At 43.4% G+C, this 26,384-nt stretch overlaps 1 pseudogene; it reads left to right on the top strand.

Annotated features, from left to right (window-relative positions):
- Window positions 1-26,384, top strand: part of LOC120944426 — a 49,636-nt pseudogene continuing 23,252 nt past the window's right edge.

Below are 26,384 nucleotides of genomic sequence, written 5' to 3'. Positions count from 1 at the left end.
GACGTTTCTCGCCCACTTTTTAGCAAAAGGGGGCTGATTGGTGGAGCGGGCAGAGCTCGGTTGTAGTCTGAAGTCTCTGGAAACTCGCGGAGGAGAAGGGTAATCGGGGTGTCTGGTGACGAAGGGAGAGAGGCGCGCAGATCACCGATCTCCAGATCGGAACGGACCGAGTGATCTCCGAACTTTCCCCGGACTTCTTCAGAGGCACATCGCGGGAGGTCCCCAGGTAAAGATCTGCGATGGTTCTGTACAGATCGCGGTGCGTAATAATTTGGAGTGCGCGTGGGCAGAGCTTGGCAAAAGTTTACTGAGGTGCCGATATTAGTAAATACGTATTACCTGAGGGGGGAGGAGGCGGGAGAAAGTGTGACGTCTGATGAAAATGCCACTTTCCTGGCTGTCAAGGATGAAGTGACATTGGAACACACAGGCACAATATTAAAGTCTATGTAAAAAATAATATTATATATAAAAAACAAAACTTTTTTTTTTTGTTTGGATGGAGCAGGGAAAGGTTTGGACCTCTCATGTGGGGGCACATCATGGCACGGATGAAGGGGGCACAGAGTGGAACACAGCAATAGTTACTAATAGTGGCACGTAGCACTTCACATGAACTATACAGCACTTTAATTGCAGCACTAAGTATTCAAAGCAAAATTTAGCACTTCAAATATATATGGACTAATTATCTATTATCATGTTCTGTCTAAATTATGATTGTACTTATTTTATTTTATTAATGCATTTGTGATTTTTGCAAGTATCACACGTGCGAGAGTGGGTTCATCACTTATCACTTATTGTTATTATTTATTATTCATGGAATTTAAATAATCATTTATGTCATAGAATCACATAGGCAGGCTCCAGCACCTACTAATTTCTTCCTTTCATTTCATATTCCACTTGTAGGGGCAGCCACCTCAGCAATTCCCCTTTTTTTCAGTACACATTGACATATGTACTAGAGTTTCTTCTTGCAGAATACATATATATTATCCTTCTTGCAGCATATATTTTTTAAACAATTTCCGTTGCACGGATTCATTTTTTCATCTTTCAGATTTGCTCATGGTGCCCAATTGGGAAAGGTCCCGCCCTCCTCCTAGATCAGTTCGTGTGATAGACAGAACACCCTGTCTATCACACAAGCTGGTCTAGGAGGAGGACGGGACCTTTCCCACAGCGCAGGCAAACTTTTCACACTGAGCTCCAAGACAACGGGAGATGCCCGCTGACTGTGTGTAAAATTCAGGCACTGACTGTAGTGACTCGTGAGGCTGCGAATATGGGCACGATAAGGTCTGCGAATATGGGCACGATAAGGTCTGCGAATATGGGCACGATAAGTTCTGCGAATATGGGCACGATAAGGTCTGCGAATATGGGCACTATAAGTTCTGCGAATATGGGCACGATAAGTTCTGCGAATATGGGCATGGTGATGCTGCGATTATAGGCATGGTGAGGCTGCGATTTTTGGGCACGATAAGGGTTGCGATTATGAGCATGGTGAGGCTGCGAATATGGGCACGGTGAGGCTGAAATTATGGGCACGGTGAGGCTGAAATTATGGGCACGGTGAGGCTGCGATTATGGGCGATGTGCTTTTAAAATGCATGGTTTTTCCTTTTATGAACAAGATAATGATATTATGCTGTTTGGTTGGTATAATGATGCTATGGGGCAGGTATGACATTTTTTCCAGCTTTCGGCTTCACGGCCGGGCACCCACTGCGCGAGTGGCGCGGCGCCGTCCGATTGAACAGGCGCTCGCCTACAGGGAGGGGCTGCAATAAGGCGATTAAAGGGGTTGTAAAGACAAAAATATTTTCCTCTTAAAGTAAAGTCTGACAGTAGCTGATAAAGTAAAAAGTAATGTTTTGCATTATAACTAGTTTGATACCTGTTGAAATCGAGCTGTTTTATTCACCTCCGTCACTCCTGAATCATTATTCTCACTGACTTCCTGGTTTGCGGTGCGCATTCATTCTTGCTACATCACGGCCTAATGGGAACTACAGTTCCCATTAGGCTTAGCCTCCATGCCTGTGAGGGATAAGAGAGCATCTTCACGCAGGGCTGTAGTCATAGGGAGGGGGTGAGCACATTCTGCTTTCCACCATGCAAAACGGCTCAGATGCTGGTGGAAAGCAAGAAGAGGAGAGACAGGAAATGGCATTTTTAAACCTGGATTACTGTATTTTGGAAGTCAAAAGGAAAAACGAGGTAAGTGATATTTAAATGCTCTTGCTTACAGCAATCAATTGATCTAATAAAAACAAACCTTTAGTGTTCCTTTAAGCTATTCGCCTTACCAGCCCCTCGGCGGAAGGAGGAAGTGGTACAGGAAGTCCCACTCCTCCTGAAGCCCCCACTCCCCCCCAAAAAAAATTACATGCCAAATGTGGCATGTAAGGGGGCAAGGAGTGGATTAAGCAGAAGTTCCATTTTTAGGTGGAACTCCGCTTTAACACCAAATGTAAATCCTGCTTACCATCTACATAACACTCTTTCTACAGTAAAGTATAGAGGTGATAATACCCTGTTATGGGGGGTGTTTCTCTGCAGCAGAGACTGGCACACTTGAAGGAAAAATTGGGGAAAAGGGAAAAGCCGCGATAGCTACCGAGGGACCCCAGAAGAGGATGATCGGGGCCACTCTGTGCAAAATGAACTGCACAGTGGAGGTAGTAAGTATGACATGTTTGTTATTTTATTTATTTTTTAAATCAAACGTTTACAATCAATTGATCCCAAGCTGGGCTGTGTGCATCGATCATACAGCACGGTTCAGGTTTGTCCTTTCTCTGCTCACAGGATTGACAGCAGCGGGAGACACTGGCTACCGCTGCTGCCTCTGTGAGAGGAGAGGGCTAGATTCAGATGGGCACAATTCTGGATCGAGATAGGACTTTTTTTGGGGGGGGGGGCGGCGATTGGTTGGTGGCTGATCATGGAATTTTCTTTATTTTTTTACATTAATGCGTTAAGGTAAAAAAGAAAACCTTTACAATCACTTATAAACAATTGCTAATGGGTGTACTTATTTTTTCTCATTACTCTAAGTGCATACAAATCCTGAATGAGCACTATTTTCTTCTCCGCAGCAACTAACTGGATTCTTTATTTTATGCTCCAAGAAACCCTACAGCTGGATTGGTTCTTATTGGCAACCAAAACACTTTGTTCCTTGAGATTTATAAGTCCGCCTTATTGTGATTTGATCCAACACGTTCCTTTCCTTTTCAGTTTGGCTGCTGCAGTGTAGAACAAAGGTTTTTTCCAGTTTTAATGAATAGCCAATTGTTTGAACATTTCATATGTGGTAGGATGTTTGGTTGACCGTGCTGTTAATAATCAGCCATAAGTGTATGTGAGTTACTCTGCTAAATTACTAGGTTGCAGAATGATGTAATGATGGCTTCACAGTATTAAAAGAGAGGTATTACTGTAATTTAGCTTTTTATGAATTTGGCTTTTGTTGCCTACAGAGAGGAATAACTTTCAAGTATGTGACTCTAATGCCCCGTACACATGATCGGTTTTCCCGTTGGAAAAAGTCAGATGAGAGCTTTTGGTCGGGAATCCCAACTGTGTGTATGCTTCATCAGACTTTTTCCAACCGAGAAACTGCTGGAAAAAGATAGAGAGCAAGTTCTCTTATTTTCTCATCAGGAAAAAATCCAATCTGTATTTCCTATTGTGTGTGTGTGTGTGTGTGTGTGTGTGTACAAATTCCGATGTGCAAAATTCTGACGCATGATCGGAAACAAATCAACGCATGCTCAGAAGCATAGAACTTAATTTTCTCGGCTCGTCGTAGTCTTTTACGTCTCCGCGCTCTTGGCAGTCAAAAGTTCAGCCGTGTGTATGCAAGGCAGGCTTGAGCGGAATTCCATCGGAAAAAACATCCTTTTTTTTTCCAGTGAATATATCTATTAGGGTTGTACCAATACTAGTATCGGGACCGATACCAAGCATTTGCCTGAGTACTTGTACTCGGGCAAATGCTCCTGATGCTTCACCCGATACATGTACTGTCAGCTGTGATCAGTGCATGGGGAAGTCACAAGTCTCTCTCTCTCTTTCTTTCTTTCTTTCTTTCTTTCTTTCTTTCTTTCTTTCTTTCTTTCTTTCTTTCTTTCTTTTTTAGCGCTGCTGGGGAATCTGTGTCCCTAGTCCCTTTCTCTGTCTCAAAGGGGAGATGTCAGAGGTCTGTTAAGACCCCTGATATCTCACCAAAGTCCCCCAACAGGGCTGAAAAAAAAATATATATTTATATTGTAGAAAATAATAAAAGGAAAAAACACACTGACACGGTCTACCCCCCCCCCCCCTAAAAAAAAATAAAGCATTATAAATAAGTAAAACAATTGTAAAAAAAAAATATTTAAAAACAAATTGTTAAAGATAAAAAAAAAAAAAAAACCTGACACATGTGCCGCTGTCACATGAGATTAAAAAAAAGTATCAGTATTCGGTATCGGCGAGTACTTGAAAAAAAGTATGGGTATTCGGTATCGGTGAGTACTATTCGAAAAAAAGTATCGGTACTTGTACTCGGTCTTAAAGTGGCATCGGGACAACCCTAATATCTATAAAACCATTTGTTCTCTCTCCGTGTTCATATACTCCCCAAATTTACCCCAAAACTGTTTAGTTTTCAGTGACAGTTTTTTTTTTTTCTTGGATTCCAACGGCAAGAGCCCCTTGTTCTAGCCATGGCTATTAAAATCTTGCGCACCATTAAAGGCCTTAGAGATATTTTAAAACTTAAAGTTTTTTTCCAAAAGATGTCGCTGGTTCCTTTTATTAACCCTCAGATGAGTGCCTCATTTGGGGGGTTATTTACGAAAGGCAAATCCACTTTGCACTACAAGAGAAAACTACAAGTGTAAAGTGCACTTGAAATTGCACTGAAAGTGTACCTGGAAGGGAAGTCGCTGTAGATCCAAGGGGGACATGCAAGGGAAAAAAAAAAACATGTTAGCTTGAACATGATTGGATGATAAAATCAGCAGAGCTTCCCCTCATTTCAAATCTACCCCTCAGATTTACAGCGACTGCACTTTCAGTGCAATTTCACACTTTGCACTTGTAGTTTGCACTTGTAGTGCAAAGTGGATTTGCCTTTCGTAAATAACCACCAATGTCATTAGATGAATCCGGCATAAATATCAATGTGAAAATAGTTTCAAAGAGGTGAACAGATGAGGTTTTTCTGTCAAAATGGTGGTTATTGCATACACCTTTGTGTTTCTGCCCTTGGGCAAAACTAAAATTATAAACTGCACCTCTGCACAGACTATGGGCATATTTACATATTTTTAACAAGCAGTAGAATAGCTTTAAAACAAGCCTTTCGTGACACCTCCAGTAAAACACAACGACGTGCTGAGAAAAATTAAGTTCAATGTTTCCGAGCATGCATCGACTTGATTCTGAGCATGCATGGATTTTTAACCAATGGATTTCCCCACAGACAATCGTTTTTTTTTTCTATCGGTTTTTTAACCATCAGATAATTTTAAAACAGGTTCTACGTTTTTTTTCCCACCGATTGGGGGGGGGGGGGGGTAAACCGATGGGGCCCACACACGATCGGTTTGTCTGATGGATGTGTGGGCCCCATCGGTTTCCCATACCCCCCCAATCGGTGAAAAAACGTAGAACCTGTTTTAAAATGATCTGATGGTTAAAAAACCGATAGAAAAAAAACAATGGCCTGTGGGGAAATCCATTGGTTAAAAATCAATGCATGCTCAGAATCAAGTCGACGCATGCTCGGAAGCTTTGAACTTCATTTTTTTCTGACACGATCGTTTTTTTTAACTGATGGTGTGTAGGCAAGACTGATAAAAGTCAGCTTCATCGGATATCTGATGAAAAAATCCATCAGACCGTTTTCATCGGATGAACCGATCGTGTGTACAGGGCATTAGTCCAAGTAATTGGTCCCCAACACAAATACTTGGGACCAACTGGCTCAAATACTCGGTTGGCAACTAATTTCTCAAGTTGCTTCATAGTATCATACAAACAGCTGAAGACTACCAAGCATATGGAACATGCTTAGGCCCCATGCACACGAGACGCTGCTAAACTCGAGTTCAGAGGCATTTGGGCATTTTTTTCAACTGCCCCTGAACACATTTAATGTTATCCTATGTGTCCATGCACACGATCACGTTTTTTGGCGTTTCAAAGCAGTTGGGTTTAGGGCCGTTTTTCCAAACCCAAAATTTTGGGTTCAGAAGCTTTCAGCTTTTGCGTTTTAAACGCAAATCACGGCAAAACGCGGCAAAACGCGGCACAAATAGTTTGATTCTGAGCTTGGGGAGGGTCTACAGTGTTTTGGGGATAAACGCTGACAGCCGCAAATCGCGGTAAAACGCCGCAAAACGCCGCACAATTTGCGGCAAAAACGGGCGTTTTAAATGCCGGTTTTTGCCTTTGAAAAGCTGAGATTAGAGGCGTTTGTAATAGCGTCTCGTGTGCATGGGGCCTTAGAGTTTCCCCCCCCCTTCTCTTTCCTCTCCTTGGCTCCAGACAGAAGAACTGATACTACTGTTTTTTGTAGTTTATGCCAATCATCGCGAGTTTAATTGTTGATGTTCCATAGGCCTTACTTTTTACTTGAATTCCCATTTAGATTTCAGGTTTAATATCTAATACATCCAATGATGATTAGGTGCGTTTATTGTAACTGTCTGTTTTGTCATTCAGAATACATATTTCTATGTCATCCTCTGTATGATACTGCTGTAACACCGAATATACCTTTCAATAAACTTTTTTGGGGAAAAAAGAGAGCGAACAGATTTCAGTGCCTTCATTGTGAATTTGAAGATTAATTTCTCAAATACTTATAGCTACAGAAATGAATGAATGAAGGATTGTTTAAAATGCTTTTTGCTGCTTGTTTACCACATAGAACCATAGAGTGACGGCAGAAAAAAGACCAAGTGGTCCATATGAGCTTGCCCATATTTGATTTTTTGTTTTTAACCATCTTATCTGAGTATAGATCTGTGTTTGTCCTGAGCATGTTTGAATCCACTTACTATTGACTGACTTACTACTTAAGCTGGAAATATATTCCAAGCATTGATTATTCTTTTGGATACTTCCTAAAATTAGCTTTGAACTTTCCTCCTGCTAGTTTGAGATTGTGTCCCTGTGTTCTTGATCTTAGCATCATATTGAAAATACTGCCCTCCTGAACTTTATTCACCCCTTTTTGATGTATTTAAAGCTTTCATACAGGTCTCCTCTTTCTTCCAGGCTCTACATATTAAGTCTCCTGATATATCTTATCCCTCAGCCCTTTCACCATTTTATTTGCCCATCTCTGGACTTGTTCTGTCTTATCAATATCTTTTTGTAACTGAGGACTTTGCACCCACAGTCGCCCCCCAGGTCGGTCAGGTCACCCGCACCCCTACCCCCCCACCCAAATCGGTTGGCCTCGCACTTACCCCATCAATGGTTTTTCGCTCCGGGCGGATGGCTTCTCCTGCTTCTTCTTTCGGCCAATCAGGAAACGGGTTTTAGGACCCGCTTCCTGTTTGGCCCCAGGAGGAGAATTGGTGTGACCATATGACCATAGCTTATATTCATTTGCTATTGTCACACATCTGGGTGGGCCCTTTTTTTAAGCCTTTTAGAGCCTCGATAAGGGGGCCGGGTGCATGGATAGTGCCCTGCATTACTGGCCGCCACTGGGAGCTTTGGCATTTCTTTGCCAAAACTCCTAAATTCAACTCCATAAAAGCCTCTGTCCATGCACACATAGATTTTTACAAGAGTTTAGAAGCCCCTGTAGTTAGGGGAGGTTTGGCCTCCCTCTCCTGAATGCAGAAGAATTTCCTTCAGGATAGAAACATTTTGAACGCTGGCTGCAAAACCACGGTAAAACCATAGCGTTTTGCAAAATGTTCCCGTGGCCGGCAGTTGACCTAGTCCAGGGGTGTCCAAACTTTTTTTCAAAGAGGGCCAGATTTGATGAAGTGAACATGAGTGAGGGCCGACTATTTGGCCTGACATTCTTTGAACCATTAAAATTCGGTCTAAGTGTGTTCGTCCGAGCACTAATACACGGCCCAACAAGAATTCTCTTGCCTTTGTGGCTGTGTGTGGTGAAGAGATGAGCGTGGGCGTGTTATTTGGATATACTGTGTATATATTTATTTTGTGGCTCCAACGAATCCCAGAGCGCTGCTCAGGACTAAGGATGAGCTTGGGTGTGTTATTTGGATATACCGTATTTATCGGCGTATAACACGCACAGGCTTACCATTCCCACGAATGCAGCCTCACATGTGCCACGAATGCATCCTTACCATTGCAACCAACGCAGCCTTACCATTGCAACCAATTCAGCCTCACATGTGCCATGAATGCAGCCTCACATGTGCCATGAATGCAGCCTGATCGATGCCCATCTGCAGCCTCGGAGGGCAGAGGGAGGGGGGCGGGACGAATGCCGACAGATTACAACAGGAGAATCTCTTGTTTACTCTGTGGCCGCTTTAAGACAAAGTCCCACCTCCTATGATAGACAGAACAGTCATCGAATGGAATCCCTGGAGACGGGACTTCCAATACAGACGCTGCTGAGTAAACAGGAGATTCTCTTCATGTAATCTGCCGGCGCTCGTCCTGCCCCCTCCCTGTCCCCTCCAAGGCAGCGCCGATAAATACGGTATATATCTTTTGTGGCCCGGGGGGGCCACAAACAATATATATACACCCAAATCCCCAGAGGGGCCATATTTAATCAACAGGGGAGCCGCATTTGGCCCGTGGGCCGGACTTTGGACATGCCTGACCTAGTCTGTGTATACATGAGCTTCTGCAGTATCAAAGCTCTAGAGCAGGGATCCCCAAACTACGGCCCTCCAGTTGTTGTGGAACTACATGTCCCATGATGAATTGTAATTCTCCGACGTTCACAGACATGACTAGGCATGATGGAAATTGTAGTTCCTGAACAACTGGAGGAACATAGTTTGGAGAACCCTGCTCCAGAGTGTCTGAGATTTACCAGAAATGCTCTGTGTGCATTACTGCAACTCCTCACTGAGGGATAAAGTTTGATAGATGGTAGGTGACCGTATTCTCTATTTTGCTACCTAGATTAGATTATGGTCTAATATTAGAACTTTATGACGGAAGAATGTTCTGTAGGGATATGTGGCAGTTTTTACATTTATTGTTTCAACTTGTAGTGCAAAAAGGTATTTAGAAATTTGGTTGTTTGCTCTGGTTTGGAACACTTTCTTTTTTTTTATTTTATTTTTTTAGGACAGTTTTTCATATGTGAGTTTTCGTTAACCACTTAAGGACCGGACCAATATGCTGCTAAATGACCCAAGGGGTTTTTACAATTCAGCACTGCGTCGCTTTAACAGACAATTGCACGGTCATGCGATGTGGCTCCCAAACAAAATTGGCGTCCTTTTTTCCCCACAAATAGAGCTTTCTTTTGTTGGTATTTGATCACCTCTGCGGTTTTTATTTTTTGCGCTATAAACAAAAATAGAGCGACAATTTTGAAAAAAATGCAATATTTTTTACTTTTTGCTATAATAAATATCCCCCAAAAACATATATACATTTTTTTTTCCCTCAGTTTAGGCCGATATGTATTCTTCTACCTATTTTTGGTAAAAAAAATCGCAATAGGCATTTATCGATTGGTTTGCGCAAAATTTATAGCGTTTACAAAATAGGGGATAGTTTTATTTTTTTTTACTACTAATGGCGGCGATGAGTGATTTATTTTTTTTCGTGACTGCGACATTATGGCGGACACTTCGGACAATTTTGACACATTTTTGGGACCATTGTCATTTTCACAGCAAAAAATGCATTTAAATTGCATTGTTTATTGTGAAAATTACAGTTGCAGTTTGGGAGTTAACCACAGGGGCGCTGTAGGAGTTAGGGTTCACCTAGTGTGTGTTTACAACTGTAGGGGGGTGTGGCTGTAGGTCTGACGTCATCGATTGTGTCTCCCTATAAAAGGGATCACTCGATCGATGCAGCCGCCACAGTGAAGCACGGGGAAGCCGTGTTTACATACGGCTCTCCCCGTTCTTCAGCTCCGGGGAGCAATCGCGATGGGGCGGCTATAAACGAATAGCCGCGCCGTTCCGGATCGCTCCCCGCGGGAATCCGACCGCCGCATGTAGCGGGGGGGGGGGTCCCGATCTGACCCCCGACCCACGTCTAGGCAGGGACGTACAGGTACGCCAATGTGCCTGTATGTGCCATTCTGCCGACGTACATATACATGCGGCGGTCTGGAAGTGGTTAAAGTGGTTCTAAAGGCTGACTGAAGGGTTGCATTCTTTGCAATAATGTTAAAAACCTCTGTGTACAGTTTCCCTGCAGCTCCCCTTTATACTTGCCTGAGCCCGATCTCGATACAGCTCTGTGCTCGAGAGCAGTGGCTTTCTTTCTCTCAATGGGCCCTCTGGAGTGAGCCTGCATGAGTGCCCCCATAGCAAGTTTGCTGTGCTGGGCACTCAACAGGAGGGAGGAGCCAGGAGAAGGATCTGAGCTGCTCTGTGCAGAACCATTGCAGGTAAGTATGACATTTGCTAGTTAAAAAAAATAATATACAGGTTTACAATCCCTTTTGACATCCTTTTTCTTCTGTTTACAGAGTTGCCTAAAATTGATTGTGGAAGCAGCAATGTCCCCAGCTCCTACAGAAACATCAACTAAAGAGACGGGGATTCACTTTTTTAGTGCTAATTTGTGCTCAAGTAACTCTAAACCCATGGAGGAAACCATTCTGCTTAAAGAAACTAGCTCCGTTGCATTGCATACCACAAGTCAAAGGTGCCTTCAGAAAAGCTATACAAATACGCAAACTGATTGTCCTTCCTCTCCACCATATAAATCTCACTTTTTTCTGTTAAATTCTGGATTAAATGCTCAAAATAAAGACTGTTTCAACAGTAAGCAGGAAAGCAAAAACTGCAGACAGACTTTTTTTCCAAATGAAGAAAGGAAAGCTAAGAGGGAACTTTTCCCAGGAACTGTAAGCCAGGTTTTAGCAGATGTGAACAAACTTTGGGACCTATCTGTGACTGAGGCTGAAGGCATGCATGGGTCGCCTGGTCCAAAATATAGGTTAAATGGAAGAATAGAGGGGCAACGTCTTTCTATACCACTTGCTAGTAATTATTCTTTACCAGATTCAGCGCACCTGGAAACTACACCCCAGATGCTACCAAATAAGGAAAGTAAAGCCAAATCATGTTTTATCAGATGTCTAAATCAACAGCAAGGCCTTATAAACCGTGCTAAAAGGAATAAGAAGCGCTTGCAGATGCTGTTGACGAACCATGTTGCAGAACGTTGCAGGCAACAGATAAGTAACTTTGTGAGTTATCAGACGAGAAAAGCAAAAATGAGCAGCAACCCTTTAAGTCCACTAAGTAATACAAAGATAAATCACAAGGCTGCAGACCCATCCAATGTAACCAGTAATACCTGCATCAATCAGAATAAACAAAACTTTGAGTATCTTCAAAGTCCATCTCAGGTGGGGAAATTTTCTGTATGTATGCCAGGCATTTTAACCTATTTTGAGCGCCAGTTGGATTCCGATGCTACAGGAAGCAGTTCGGATGAAGACTGGATGAGAAGTCTGGAAAAATAAATAACTGGTGAGTACATTGAGGAATGTTGACGTTTTAAACCCTAATGCCGCTTTTTACACGTAGGAGAAATCAAGGCTTGCAACGTTTAGTTCCACTGAAGTAAGGGTTGTGGGAGGAGCTTTATACCAGAAATACATCTATAAAGACTTGGAAGTTCACTCAAAATCTAAGGCTAAACCTACTTCTACCCCATGAAAGAAAAGATGCTTATACTTGCCTAATTTGAAGTTGCTGTTTTCCAGTCGCATTATGTCTCTAGTAGGGGGTTCAATGAAGAGGAGAGATGGCCAACAATGGCTGCAAAAGCCTATGCGGTAACGTCACCCATAGGCTTACTATGGGGTATCCATTGGCTGCCCCCTTCTCTACATTGAAGCTGGTGCTGGGACCCGATCATGTGACCGGACCACAGCGGCTTCAGAATAGGCAAGTATGATGCCTGCCTTGTACACACGACCAGTTTTGCCATCTGGAAAACTGCCATGACCGCTTTTGGCCGGGAAAACTGGCCGTTTGTATGCTCCATGGCAGTTTTCCCGACAGGAAAACCGCCGGGAATCATGAGAACATGTTTTCTTTTTTCCTGCCAGGATTCTCGGCGGTTTTTGAACTGACAGTTTTTCTATAGGAAAAGCCTGGGGTGGAGCATACACACGGCCGGCTTTCCCGACCAAAGCTCTCATGGCATTTTTCCTGCCAGGAAAACTGGCCGTGTGTAGGGGGAAAAAGCTACCGAGCAGGTTTTTCGGTTTTCCGCTTGGTTTTCCCGTGGACTTTTTACAGATGGTGTGTACGGGGCATTAGTGTCTTTTCTCTCACGGGGTAGATAAAATCTTAGAATGAGTGGGAGTAGATGTTGACTGAACTTTCACTTTAAAGGAAATCTACACTTTTGTTAAATGTTAAAGTGGAAGTTCAGGCTATGTAATCTTGTTGCTGAGCATCCTTCTAAAAAAAAAGGCTAGTTTTCAGGCTGTCATGCTAATGTAATGGCTTTGGTAATATTTAGGCACTGGTCCAGGACAAATAAGCAGCCAGTAAAGGCAGAACTCGTTATCTAGGTCAGAGACTGAGGTTTTTAATAAAAACAATGGATCAGCAAGATGGCTTTGTAGAATTTCCAGAAGTCAGTCAGAACTGAATACGTACATAATGGGAGCACTGATCTTTTTGCAGATTAGTGCTAAGCTAGTTAGGAACCAGAGGCGGCTCTAGGCTTTGTGAGGTCTTAGGCAAAACTTGACATGGGACCTTACTCACACCCATGATGGGAGAAATAATTCAAGGGCAAGAGACTCTCCCCACAACCCTGGCGGTGGTTGTAGGGGTCTGCAGGCAGGGGGCTTATTGTAATTTGGAAGCCCTCTTTAAACAAGGCGACCCCCAGATCCTGCTTTTTAATAACTAAGGGACGGGAACTACCCGGTGATGTCACCTGGTGAACCCACCCCCTTGTGACATCATTGACTGAGGGCATGATGGGTCATTGACGTCACAAGGGGTGCTGTCATCGATATTCACTGGTTGTTAGGGACGCTGGCTGCCTGCTCCTGAGTCAGGGCTCCTAATGCTGCTTGAGCACAGCAGAGTTAAGGTACCCTGTCCCTCAAAACTGGGGTAATGCATTGGGTAAGTTAGGCGGCCACGAGGCCCCTGTGAGTTTGAGGCCTTGGGCAACCGCCTATTAAAGAGCCGCCTCTGTTAGGAACCTCACCACTAAGGGAAAGGTCAGAGGAATTTTAACACCACATCTTAAGTCTAGGCCTTTTTAATCCTTTTTTTTTTTTTTCACAAGAAAAGCCTTTTCAACCTTTTTAACACAGAGGAACTCTTGAAATAATTTTCTGTCTCAACCTCAGGAAGTCCCTGCTAGTAATATCTACAGCTCATGGTGGTCAGTGGGAAAAGTGTTCCTTATGCCCCGTACACACCATCACTTTATGTGATGAAAAAAAACGACATTTTCTGTGAAGTAAAAAACAACGTTTTTGAAACTTCAATTTTCAAAGACGAAGTTGCCTACACACCATCGTTTTTCTCACAATGTTCTAGCAAAGCGAGGTTACGTTCCACCACGTTTTTCCATTGAAGCTCGCTTCATAAGTAGCTTCCCCAGTGTTGATCAAATACAACCAAAAGAAAGCTCTATTTGTGGGAAGAAAATGATAAAAATGTAGTTTGAATACAGTGTTGCATGACCGTGCAATTATCATTCAAAGTACGACGACGCTGAAAATTGTCCTGGGCAGGAGGGGCGAAAGTGCCTGGTATTGAAGTGGTTAATCACCACAGGGTTTTTTATTTTTATGTTGTACTATATAAAGGAAAAAAGACCAATCATTTTGGAAAAAAGTTTTCTAATTTGCAAAATGAGGTTAGGGGAGTTGTAAAACCTTAAGGTTAAGCTGTGGTCGCTCAACAGCTGAAAAGGCAGTTGCAGGGGGTGTACACATGCCGTGGTTTGCAATGCTTCTCTTAACAGCTGTGGTAGCAATTATACCCCCTATACCTCTGCCGACCGTGACCCATTTAAGTGAATGGGGGTGCTTGTGCGTGGTCCAAGGGGTTAAAGCAAGTGATACAACACCTCACTACCTGTCAAATGCTATCTGAAGAGCCATTCAAACGGATAGCTTCTCACAGAGCAAACACACTTTCGGAAGGCGCAGTGTCGCTCACAGCATGCACAGTAGGAAACAAGCTGTGAAGCCGCAAGGCTTCACTTCCTGTTTCTCTTACTAGAGATATCGGCGCCTGCACCTGAAGCCGATTGAAGAATCGGCTCAGGTGAGGACATCTCTGGATCCCTGGACAGGCAAGTGTCCTTATAATAAAAGTCAGCCGCTACAGTATTTGTAGCAGCTGACTTTTATTTTTTTCTGAAGGAGCCTGGAGCTCCTCCTTAATGTTCGGCTGTGGCCCTGTACCCCAATCTGTGACCTGTTGTGTCTGGGAGACACAGCAATCATAGATTGTGCAGTTGTGTGCCCCCAAGGGGTCATACCTGTAATGTCTTCCCAGAATGCTTGGCCCACCCAGGTGTGTGTGTGTGTGTGTGTGTGTGTGTGTGTGTGTGTACATATATATATATATATATATATATATATATACGATCTGGGGTGATTATGCTGGTGTATGCCTTTTCAGGAACAACGGTCACTCCAGACTGTATTTTTAGGGGCGTGGTAGCCCAATTTGTTTTAAACAAAATAAACTTCAGGGAAAATCTTCCACCATTATCCGCTTCAGCCTCGGACCATTTCGCTGGCCAAAGACCAGAGCATTTTTTGCGATTGGGCACTGCGTCGCTTTAACTGACAATTGCGCGGTCTTGCAACGTGGCTCCCAATCAAAATTTACGTCCTTTTTTCCCCACAAATAGAGCTATCATTTGGTGGTATTTAATCACCTCTGCGGCTTTTATTTTTTTGCGCTATAAACAAAAAAAGAGCGATAATTTTGAAAAAAATTCAATATTTTTTGCTATAATAAATGTCCCCCAAAAATCTATAAAAACAAAAAAAAGTTTCCACAGTTTAGGCCGATACGTATTCTTCTACATATTTTTGGTAAAAAAAATCGCAATAAGCATATATTGATTGGGTTGCGCAAAAGTTATAGCGTCTACAAAATAGGGGATAGTTTTATGGCATTTTATTTTCTTACTAGTAATGGTGATCAGCAATTTTTATCGTGACTGCGACTTTATGGCGGACACTTTTGACACATTTTTGGGACCATTGGCATTTTTACAGCGATCAGTGCTATAAATATGCACTGTTTACTGTGAAAATGACACTGGCAGTGAAGGGGGGTTAACCACTAGGTGGCGCTGAAGGGGTTAAGTGTAACCTAAGGAGTGATTCTTACTGTTAGGGGGCGTGGCTAAGATTGACACATCACTGCTTGCTGTTTCCGATGAGAGGGAACAGACGATCAGTGACAGTGGGCCATATTCTGAATAAGGATACGATGGAGTATCTCAGGATACTCCATCGTATCTCTCTTTTTTGGCCCGTGTATCTATGCGACTGATTCTTAGAATCATTTTCGCATAGATACACTTAAGATCCGCCATGTGTAAGTTACTTACACTGTCGGATCTTAAATGTAATTACTCCGCCCACCGCTAGATGGCGTTTACGTTCAGGTCTCATTTGTTTATGCAAATGAGCCTGATACGCCGATTCCCGAACAAATTTGCGTCGCGTAACCGTCGCTAACGTTGTTTGCGTAAGCGTAAACTTACCCCTGTTATATGAGGGGTAAGTTTACGCACGTCCCACGTAGGCCATGTTAAGTATGGTGTCGGGTCCGCGTCGTGTTTTTCCGTCGGCTACGTCGTTTCCCTAAGTCGTTCTTGAATACGACTTTACGTCAATGACGCACACGTCGGCGTCATTGACGTTTTACGCCGAGAACTGGAGCATGCGCACTGGGCTATTTTAAGCCCGGCGCATGCACAGTTCGTTAGAATCGGGGGCAAGCTTAATTTAAATAGAAGCCGCCCCCTTGGAGATACGCGTGGCTACACCGGGCCATTTACACTCCGCCGCCCCAAACTACGGAGCAAGTGTTTGGGGAATACAGCACTTGCTCCTGTAGGTTGGGGCGGCGGAGTGTAAATGGCTTACGCGCCACCCGCGGGAAATCTAGGAGAATATGGCCCAGTGTCACTAGGCAAAACAGGGAGATGCATGTTTACACTGGCCTCTCCCCGTTCTGCAGCTCTGTGACCTTTTTGCGGGACACCGGCGGACATCGAGTCCGCGGATCCTGCGGGCATGGTCACGGAGCTCGTGGCAGGGGCGTGCACGGCGGGAATTTCAAAGTTGCGTGTATATATACGTTACTTTGCCCATCTGTGCCATTTTGCCGACGTATATGTAAAAGAGCTAGTCGGGAACTGGTTATTGTATAACTCACTCACTCTGAGGCCTCGTACACACGACCTGAGCAACTCGTAGTAAATGAAACTTCGTTCTCCTCGACGAGTTCCTTGTTAGGCTTGTCGAGAATTTCTTTGCGTACACACAGTCAAGACAAAATCTCCTCGTTCTCAAACGCGGTGACATAAAACACGTACGACTGCACTATAAAGGGCAAGTTTAATTCCACTGGCACCACCCTCCTGAGCATGTGCGGGTTTGTAAGCATACACACAAACGTGTTTCTTGTCGAAAACCAGCCCGACGAGGAACACGACAAAGAAAAAGAGAACTTGTTCTCTTTTTTTTCTCATCGAGTTCCACGACAGTTTTCTCGATGAAAAACATACACACAACCGTTTTCCTCGGCAAAAAGCTCTGCCACCAAGTTTCTTGATGGATTCTGTCGAGGAAAACGGTCGTGTGTTCGAGGCCTTACTTGGTCAAAACTTCCTCCTGGAGCTTACTTGAGATTATATATATATATATATATATATATATATATATATATATATATATATATATATATATATGAGAGAGAGAGATTCCGTGTCCAGGCAAGAAATGGTTAATCCCATAAAAAAAATCCAGAAAACATACTGTACTTTCCACCTTTTTATATTTCTTGGACGTGCAGGTTAATAAAAAAATGTAATGGAAATGTATTTTGTAGCATCTAAAAATGTTTACAGGTTGCCTGTGCATTTTCAAGGCTCTATATCCATTCACTCTGGTGCCTTTATTTTTTATAAGTGGAAAGGAAGCAGGGAGAGCTGTTTTTTTTCCCTTTTAAAGGAGATTTGTTCATAATCCTTTTAACTCGGTAAAGAATGTGGAGATTCAGGGAATGTTGAGGTGGATGGAAGTATTGATTTCTTTTTGAAGAGTACATTTTCAGTACTTTTGGGTGTACATACGAGATACAATTGAAAACCGTGCAAATCTTGCGTCCTGGTTTCACCGGAACAAGAGTGTTGGGCACAGCTTGTGCCAGCTACTGCGGCTTGATCCTATTTATAACATTGTGTTTACCAGCCTTGCCATCTGTTGATTATTTTCTACGATAATGTAAAGGAAACCTGTGCTGGGGAATATGAAAGCTGCCTTTGTTGACCTTTCCTTTCGAAAATACCAGATACTGTCCTGCATTGCTGATTTAGTGGTTTCTGTAGTTTCTGACTCTCCAGTCTGGAACATGTTTGTAGATTAGAGGCGCTGGCTTTAATGTGGCTTTTTTTTTATGATTTCTGTGCATGTTCCAGTTGGTTATTTTCAGAAAGCTCTGAAGATGGAGACATCCAGGCAATTAGTATTTCTAGAGAGAGGTCAGCAATGAGAGCGTTTATAGTCTATTACACAAGTTTTTTTAACTACTTGCCGACCAGCCGCCACAGTTATACGGCGGCAGGTCGGCTCCCCTGCGCGAGAGCCCGTAGCTATACGTCGCTCCGCGAAGCGGCCACTAGGGGCGCGCGCCCCCCGCTCGTCCCTGATCCCGACGCATGCGATCACCCGCGATCGCTCGTTACAAACGCACAGCTCCCGGTCCTGTCAGGGGAGAAATGCCTGACCGTCTGTTCATACAATGTATGAACAGCGATCAGTCACTTCCCCTAATGAGTCCACCCCCCCTACATTTAGAACACACCCAGGGAACATACTTAACCCCTTCCCAGACCCCTAGTGTTAACCCCTTCCCTGCCAGTGGCATTTTTATTGTAATCCAATGCATTTTTATACTGATCGCTATAAAAATGCCAATGGTCCCAAAAATGTGTCAAAAGTTTCCGAAGTGTCCGCCATAATGTCGCAGTACCGAAAAAAATTGCTGATCGCCGCCATTACTAGTAAAAAAAAAATATTAATAAAAATGCCATAAAACTACCCCCTATTTTGTAAACGCTATAACTTTTGCGCAAACCAATCAAACGTTTATTGCGATATTTTTCGTAAAAAAAAAAATGTAGAAGAATACGTATCGGCCCAAACTGAGGAATTTTTTTTTTTTTTTTATATATATTTTTGGGGGATATTTATTACAGCAAAAAGTAAAAAATATTCATTTTTTTTTTTTTTTCAAAATTGTCGCTCTATTTTTGTTTATAGTGCAAAAACTAAAAACCGCAGAGGTGATCAAATACCACCAAAAGAAAGCTCTATTTGTGGGGAAAAAAATACGCCAATTTTGTTTGGGAACCACGTCGCACGACTGGGCAATTGTCAGTTAAAGCGACAAAGTGCCGAATCGCAAAAAGTGCTCTGGTCTTTGACCAGCAATATGGTCCGGGGGTTAAGTGGTTAAAGAGACTCTGACGGGTGTTTAAAAAAAATTCCCAGTGGCAGGTCTTTATAATAGAAGTAGTAAGATTCTCTAAGGAAATCTGGGAGTGTTGGATACCGCATGTAGTTGTTCTGTCTTCCAACCGCTACAGCTCTACAGGATACAGAAGTTCCATAGAGATTGGAGGATAGAGCCACAGTGCACACCATGGGACACCCACTTGTCCAGATGTGTTGAATGCCAAAGAGTCCTATAAAAGGCTACTTGGGATCCGACTTGAAGTCGCGCTGTTGAGAAAAGCAGCTTTCATTTAAATAGCTGTTATGATTCGCGCCGCGTATAGACACTCCCCCTTGCTCGGGTGAACTGACCAATCCCGAGCAAGGGGGAGTGTCTATACACAGCGCGGCGCGAATCATTACAGCTATTCAAATGATAGCTGTAATGTTCCCCGCGCGTATTAAGCAGTCGGCGGCAGCAGGATGCAGGTAAGGGGGACATGGTTGCATATGGGGGGAGACATGGCTGCATATGGGGGGAGACGTGGCTGGATATGGGGGGGGAGACGTGGCTGGATATGGGGGGGGAGACGTGGCTGGATATGGGGGGGGAGACGTGGCTGGATATGGGGGGGGGAGACGTGGCTGGATATGGGGGGGGAGACGTGGCTGGATATGGGGGGGGGAGACGTGGCTGGATATGGGGGGGGGAGACGTGGCTGGATATGGGGGGGGGAGACGTGGCTGGATATGGGGGGGGGGGACGTGGCTGGATATGGGGGGGAGACATGGCTGGATATGGGGGGGAGACATGGCTGGATATGGGGGGGGAGACATGGCTGCATATGGGGGACATGGCTGGATATGGGGGGATATGGGGGACGACGACATGGCTGGATATGGGGGGGGGGACATGGCTGGATATGGGGGGGGGGGACATGGCTGGATCTGGGGGGGGACATGGCTGGATCTGGGGGGGGACATGGCTGCATTTGTAGGACAACCCTACTGATTACAATATGCCAAACAGCACAGAGACAAGCCTCTCAACTTCATGACACAAAGTCGTTTGGAGCGATGGGACCAAAATTGAGCTTTTTGGCCACAACCATAAATGCTTCATTTGGAGAGGCGTCAACAAGGACTATGATGAAAGCTACAGAGGTGGATCGCTAATGTTTTGGGGTTGTGTGGGCTGCAAAGGCATTTTGGCAATTTGGTCAAAATTGTTGGCAAGATGAATGCAGTATGTTATCAAAAAATACTGGAGGGACATTTGCATTCATCAGCCAGGAAGCGTACTTGGACATTCCAACATGACAATGATCCAAAACACAAGGCCAAGTCAAACTGTCATTGGCTACAGCAGATTAAAGTGAAGGTTCTGGAGTGGCAATCTCAGTCTCCTGACCTCCATTATCATTGAGCCACTCTGGGGAGATCTCAAACGTGCAGTTAATGCAAGACAGCCCAAGAATTTACAGGAACTGGAGGCTTTTTGCCAAGAGGAATGGGCAGCTTTACCATCTGAGAAGTTAAAGAGCCTCATCCACAAAAGACTTCAAGCTGTCTTTGATGTCAAAGGGGGCGATACACGGTATTAAGAACTGGGGTATGTAAACTTTTTATCAAGGTCATTTGGGTAGTTTCTGTTGCCATAATGATTTAAAAAGAGTAAACAATTGATTACCGTATTTATCGGTGTATAACACGCACAGGCGTATAACACGTACCCTAACTTTAAGAGGGAAGTTTTAGGAAAAAAACTTGCCACAGCACGCAGGCACAGTTTACCCTCTATTTCAGGGTAAAAAAAGTGAGTGTTATACGCCAATAAATACAGTAATAATAAATGGCTTCAGCCAACACTAACCATGAGTGAAAGAAAAGTTTTTGTATTATCATTCATATTCTCTGAAAAATGTTAAGAAATCATAAATGTTGCCAGGGTATGTAAACTTATGAGCACAACTGTACATGGATATAGAACCTGGCTGCTGTGCAGCTCTATCCTCACTATGTATTCAGCACTACTTTTGAGTGCGTTTAATTAAACCATCATGGCAAGTCTTAGCCTGCATAAAGTCATGGTTTATTAAACAAAGTTCACTTAGCAAAGCAGAATCTATTAAGCAAACAGCCACCCGCATGCCAAAGCTGCTTCTAAGGCCTAGTGTTGTGGAAGAACATATCTTATGTAATGAGTTACTAGTCCATTCAGCAGGAGGCCTTGAATCCTGCCTTAACCCCTTGTGATTATGGTACCCAAAGAAAATGAATTAAGCAGAAGTCTTTTCTGTTTCCAGAAAAAAAAGTGACATTAAAAATGGCTGTATACATCACTGTCCAATCAGCAGGCTCTGAGTGGGGAGATAACGACACCATTATCTTCCTTTAAAGTGGAACTCCTGGCATAAATTTATGTACTGTGCCACCCTTACTCCCCACTGTTCCTGAAGAATATATTGCACATTTACTAAGGGGTATTCCTAATATAGAGGAAATACTTGCCTTACCTCCTAGTCCTGCGACAGCAGGTGCTCTAGTCCTGAATTCTCCAGCGCTGGATGTGGGCAGGCACTCTTATATCATCATGTACAATTCAGGACTAACAGTGACATGCATTTTAGTAGACTGTGGTCTGGGAAAGATGCTGTAGGCATCTATCTATCTATCTTTCTGACAAAGAGTTGGGGGGGGGGGGCACACACTAAAACTGAATATCTAAAGTTGGTGCTGCTATAAAGACCTATATATAAATAGAACCACAGCGAATAGCGCACAAGTTACAGAACTAACTTTTAAATTATGGTTGCACTGTTTTTTTAGACTGTGTAGGAGTACCAATACTTTTCTTTAAGTACTTGCCATTACCGAAACCTATTTTTACATATACATTTTTTTTTTTTTTTACATTTTTAAAACTTAATTTTTTTAAGTGGAGAGGTGAGGAAGGGGTGCTGTTGTTTATGGTGGGGAGGGGTGTTATTGTTTAGGGTGGAGAGGTGTAGAGGGGGGGGGGGTTATTGTTTAGGGTGGAGGGGCGGGGGTGTATTGTTTTGGGGGGGGAGGTATTTGGGAACCCACACACTGCCAATCACTGCACTACAGCACCCAGCAGACCTGCCCCTCCTCCCCCCTCCAAGAAGTTCTACAGCAGCAAGGCCTGGCTCAGTGCAGGACACACTACTCACCAGGCAGGCAGATCCGTCCCCCTGCAGCCGCCCACAAAGGAGCAAGAGAAGCACATCGTCGGAGAACACAACAAAAACTGAGCTGAGGGGGGGTGTGGAGCCAGCGCGGGAGGGGACAGGTCCACGTCAGTGTTTGTTAAGGACGCGGCGGCCCCGCTCCTTAACAACCTATGATAGCCTGCATTCTTTTGTATACATTTCATCGGTCAGCGGGGGAATCGCACTGGCAGATGAAAGGGCCAAACCTGAAGGTATCGGTTTCAGGTATCGGCGCATTTTGCACGAGTACCGATACTCGTGCAGATGCTTAGTATCGACATCGGTGCAACAATATTTTAAATCTTACAAGGCTGCTTAAAAGCGCCTAATCTTAATGAGTAAATGTGGGGAGTTAGTCACATAATATGACCATACCATGCTTAAGCCCACCACTGCGCCAAAGTAGCCCATTTTCAGTGGGTCCCATACTATTCATAAAAAAAAAGATGAATCTCACTTCTCTTAGCCATGGGAGATACTCACCCCTTACATGGGAGGTGTGTGCTAGCTGCAGACTACACTTAAACTGCACTATGAAGGGACTCTTCCTGGAGCAACTCATTTATTGGACATTGACAAAAATGAATTGGCGTGTGTGTGTGTGGGGGGGGGGGCATGGGTGCTCCACCCCAAGAAGTCAGGACTCAATGTGTAAAAGTTAATCATTTTTGTATGTGTGCGCTATTCTCTGTTCTCTCTCTATCGATGTAGATAGATGGATATTAGTTGTGCACAAAAGTTTGCATACCCTGGCAGTAATTGTGAAATTTTGGCATCAATATTGAAAATCTTACTGATCATGCCAAACAGCTGTCTTTTTTTTATTTAAGTATAGCAATCACATGGAGCCATTTATTATCACATAGTTTTTTTGGATCCTTTTTAAATCATAATAACAGAAATCACCCAAATGACCCTGATAAAAAGTTGTTGGAATGTTTGGCCTTTAATACAGACACAGAAGGTGGCACATACAGGTTAAAATGGCAATTAAAGGTTAATTTCCCATTAGTGTCTGTGTATAAATAGTCAATGTGTTTGTTAGCTCTCACATGGATGCACTAAGCAGGCTAGACACTGAGCCGTGAGGAGGTAGAACAGTCAAAAAACCTGCGTCACAAGGTATTGATACTTTACAAAGATGGAAAAGGTTATAAAAAGATATCCAAAGCCTTGAATATGCCAGTCAGTACTGTTGAATCACTTATTAAGAAGTGGAACATTTGGAGATCTCTGACACCAAGCCATGGTCTGGTGGATCAAGAAAGATTTCAGCCATAACTGCCACAGGAACTGTTTGGGATACAAAGAAAACCCCACAGGTAACCTCAGGAGAAATACAGGCTGCTCTGGAAAAAGATGTGGTGGTTGTTTTCACTTAGGGGTATACACCTTAGGAATGTACTCACTATTTCTCCCACTGACAGCAACGATGGGGCACTATTCCAACTATTGATACCAATGATGGGGCACCATTCCTCCCATTGACACCAGCAATTGGGCACAATCCCCCCCCCCCCCAATGTCAAAGATGCATTGTTAACTTTCACTGACACCGGGGCGATTTCTACTCCCAATGGCCACTTGCCAGTAAACTGGCCCTTTGTTTAGAAAGTTTGGAGACCCTTGGTCTAGGCTATAAGAAGATTGCCAAGACCCTGAAACTGAGCTGCAGCATGGTGGCCAAGACCATACAGCGTTTTAACAGAGTACAGAGAAAAGTGTGTCTTGCCTACAGTCAAGCATGGTGGTGGGAGTGTCATAGTCTGGGGCTGCCTGAGTGCTGCGGGCACTTGGGAGCTACAGTTCATTGAGGGAACCATGAATGCCACCCCGTACTGTGACATACTGAAGCAGAGCATGATCCTCTCCCTTCAGAGACTGGGCCGCAGGGCAGTGTTCCAACATAACAACCCCAAACATACCTCCAAGAAGACCGCTGCCTTGCTAAAGAAGCTGAGGGTAAGGGTGATGGACTGGCCAAGCATATCTCCAGACCTAAGCCCTATTGAGCTTCTGGGGGGCATCCTCAAACGGAAGGTGGAGGAGCGCAAGGTCTCTAACATCCACAAGCTCTGTGATGACCTCATGGAGGCGTGGGAGAGAACTCCAGTGGCAACCTGCGATACTCTGGTGAACTCCATGCCCAAAAGGGTTAAGGCAGTGCTGGAAAATAATGGTGGCCACACAAAATATTGACACTTTGGGCCCAATTTGGACATTTTCACTTATGGGGTGTACTCACTTTATTTGCCAGCGGTTTAAACGTTAATGGCTTTGTGTTGAATTATTTTGAGGGGACAGCAATTTTACACTGTTATACAAGCTGTACACTCACTACTTTACATTGTAGCAAAGGGTTAATTTCTCCAGTGTTGTCACCTGAAAAGATATAATAAAATATTTACAAAAATGTGAGGTGTGTGTATGTGTAATATATATATGTCAGGTATGAATTAATAGGCGTGGGGCAGATGTGTAGACGAGAAGGACTTGTACTTTGGTGTTCTTATAGATGGAAAAAAACTTGGTGGTTAGTGGTTACTTTGTGGTAATTTTCACTAGGAGTGCAGACAGCTGGCAAGAGGAAAGCTGTGGCGTGGAATCTGCACAATTGCAGAACTTAAATACCTGTTTCACCCTTCTTATCTACTGGCAGATACATGAATTTGAAATTTAAAAGTCAGATTGTTGAGTCTAGAGGTTAAGTTTCATGTTTTCCAACAAACTTCTGAAAGTTAGGTGCTAGCTGTAACTCTTGTTAATATGTACTACAGGTAAGGGCAGACAAACTATGTTTATCAGGATACCTCAACTGTTGCCACACATACACTGTATTTACCAAAAGTATTGGGACACCTGCCTTTACACACACATGAACTTTAATGGCATCCCAGTCTTAGTCAATATGGGTTCAATATAGAGTTGTAACCACAATAAGTCTGGTTCTGGGGGGGCCAGCACACAGGTTCCCTTGATTACAATGTATGGTGCCTTGTGTGAGACCACAAATCTGCTGTGTGAAGCTTCCGCACCAGGAGCGGTGTCTGAAATGAAACAAAAACAACAGCTCAGCGAAGCTGGCCCCCCTACAATCAGCACAAATAAAAACTCAAGTGTGTTTCTTTAGTGCTACGTTTGTGCTGTTTTGTGCCGCAAAAATTTACGTTTGTGCTGCTTTTATTTTGAAGATATTAGCAATTGTTTTTTCCAGACTATGACATCACACAGCCCCCCTACAACCCCAAATGACACAAAACTGGTCTCGTTGGTTAGTGCTACGTTTGTGCTGTTTTGTGCTGCTAATATTTCCGTTCTATCTTTTATCGTTTTTGCGTTATTAATGACTTATTAAAGGTCACCAAAGGTCACACAGCCCCCCTACAACGCCCAAATGACACGAAACTGGTCTCGTTGGTTAGTGCTACGTTTGTGCTGTTTTGTGCTGCTATTATTTCCGTTCTATCTTTTATAGTTTTTGCGTTATTAATGATTTATTAAAGGTCACCAAAGGTCACACAGCCCCCCTACAACCTCAAAATGACACAAAACTGGTCTCGTTGGTTAGTGCTACGTTTGTGCTGTTTTGTGCTGCTATTATTTCTGTTCTATCTTTTATCGTTTTTGCGTTATTAATGATTTATTAAAGGTCACCAAAGGTCACACAGCCCCCCTACAACCCCAAAATGACATGAAACTGGTCTCGTTGGTTAGTGCTACGTTTGTGCTGTTTTGTGCTGCAAAAAAAATTATTTGTGCTGTTATGGTTTTAAAGTTATAACAGTTTATTTATTTTTTTCAAACCCCACTCACTTTGCCCACCTTACAATCAGCACAAATAAAAACTCAAGTGTGTTTCTTTAGTGCTATGTTTGTGCTGTTTTGTGCTGTTTAAATTTCCTTTCTATCTTTTATCGTTTTTGCGTTATTAATGATTTATTAAAGGTCACCAAAGGTCACACAGCCCCCCTACAACCCCAAATGACACAAAACTGGTCTCGTTGGTTAGTGCTACGTTTGTGCTGTTTTGTGCTGCTATTATTTCCGTTCTATCTTTTATCTTTTTTGCGTTATTAATGATTTATTAAAGGTCACCAAAGGTCACACAGTCCCCCTACAATGCCCAAATGACACAAAACTGGTCTTGTTGGTTAGTTCTACGTTTGTGCTGTTTTGTGCTGTTATTATTTCCTTTCTATCTTTTATCGTTTTGCGTTATTAATGATTTATTAAAGGTCACCAAAGGTCACACAGCCCCC

This window comes from Rana temporaria, chromosome 6, assembly GCF_905171775.1.
Source record: "Rana temporaria chromosome 6, aRanTem1.1, whole genome shotgun sequence".
Lineage (NCBI taxonomy): Eukaryota > Metazoa > Chordata > Amphibia > Anura > Ranidae > Rana > Rana temporaria.
Note: the sequence above shows the minus strand (reverse complement) of the source record. Positions and strands in the feature narration are given on the sequence as shown.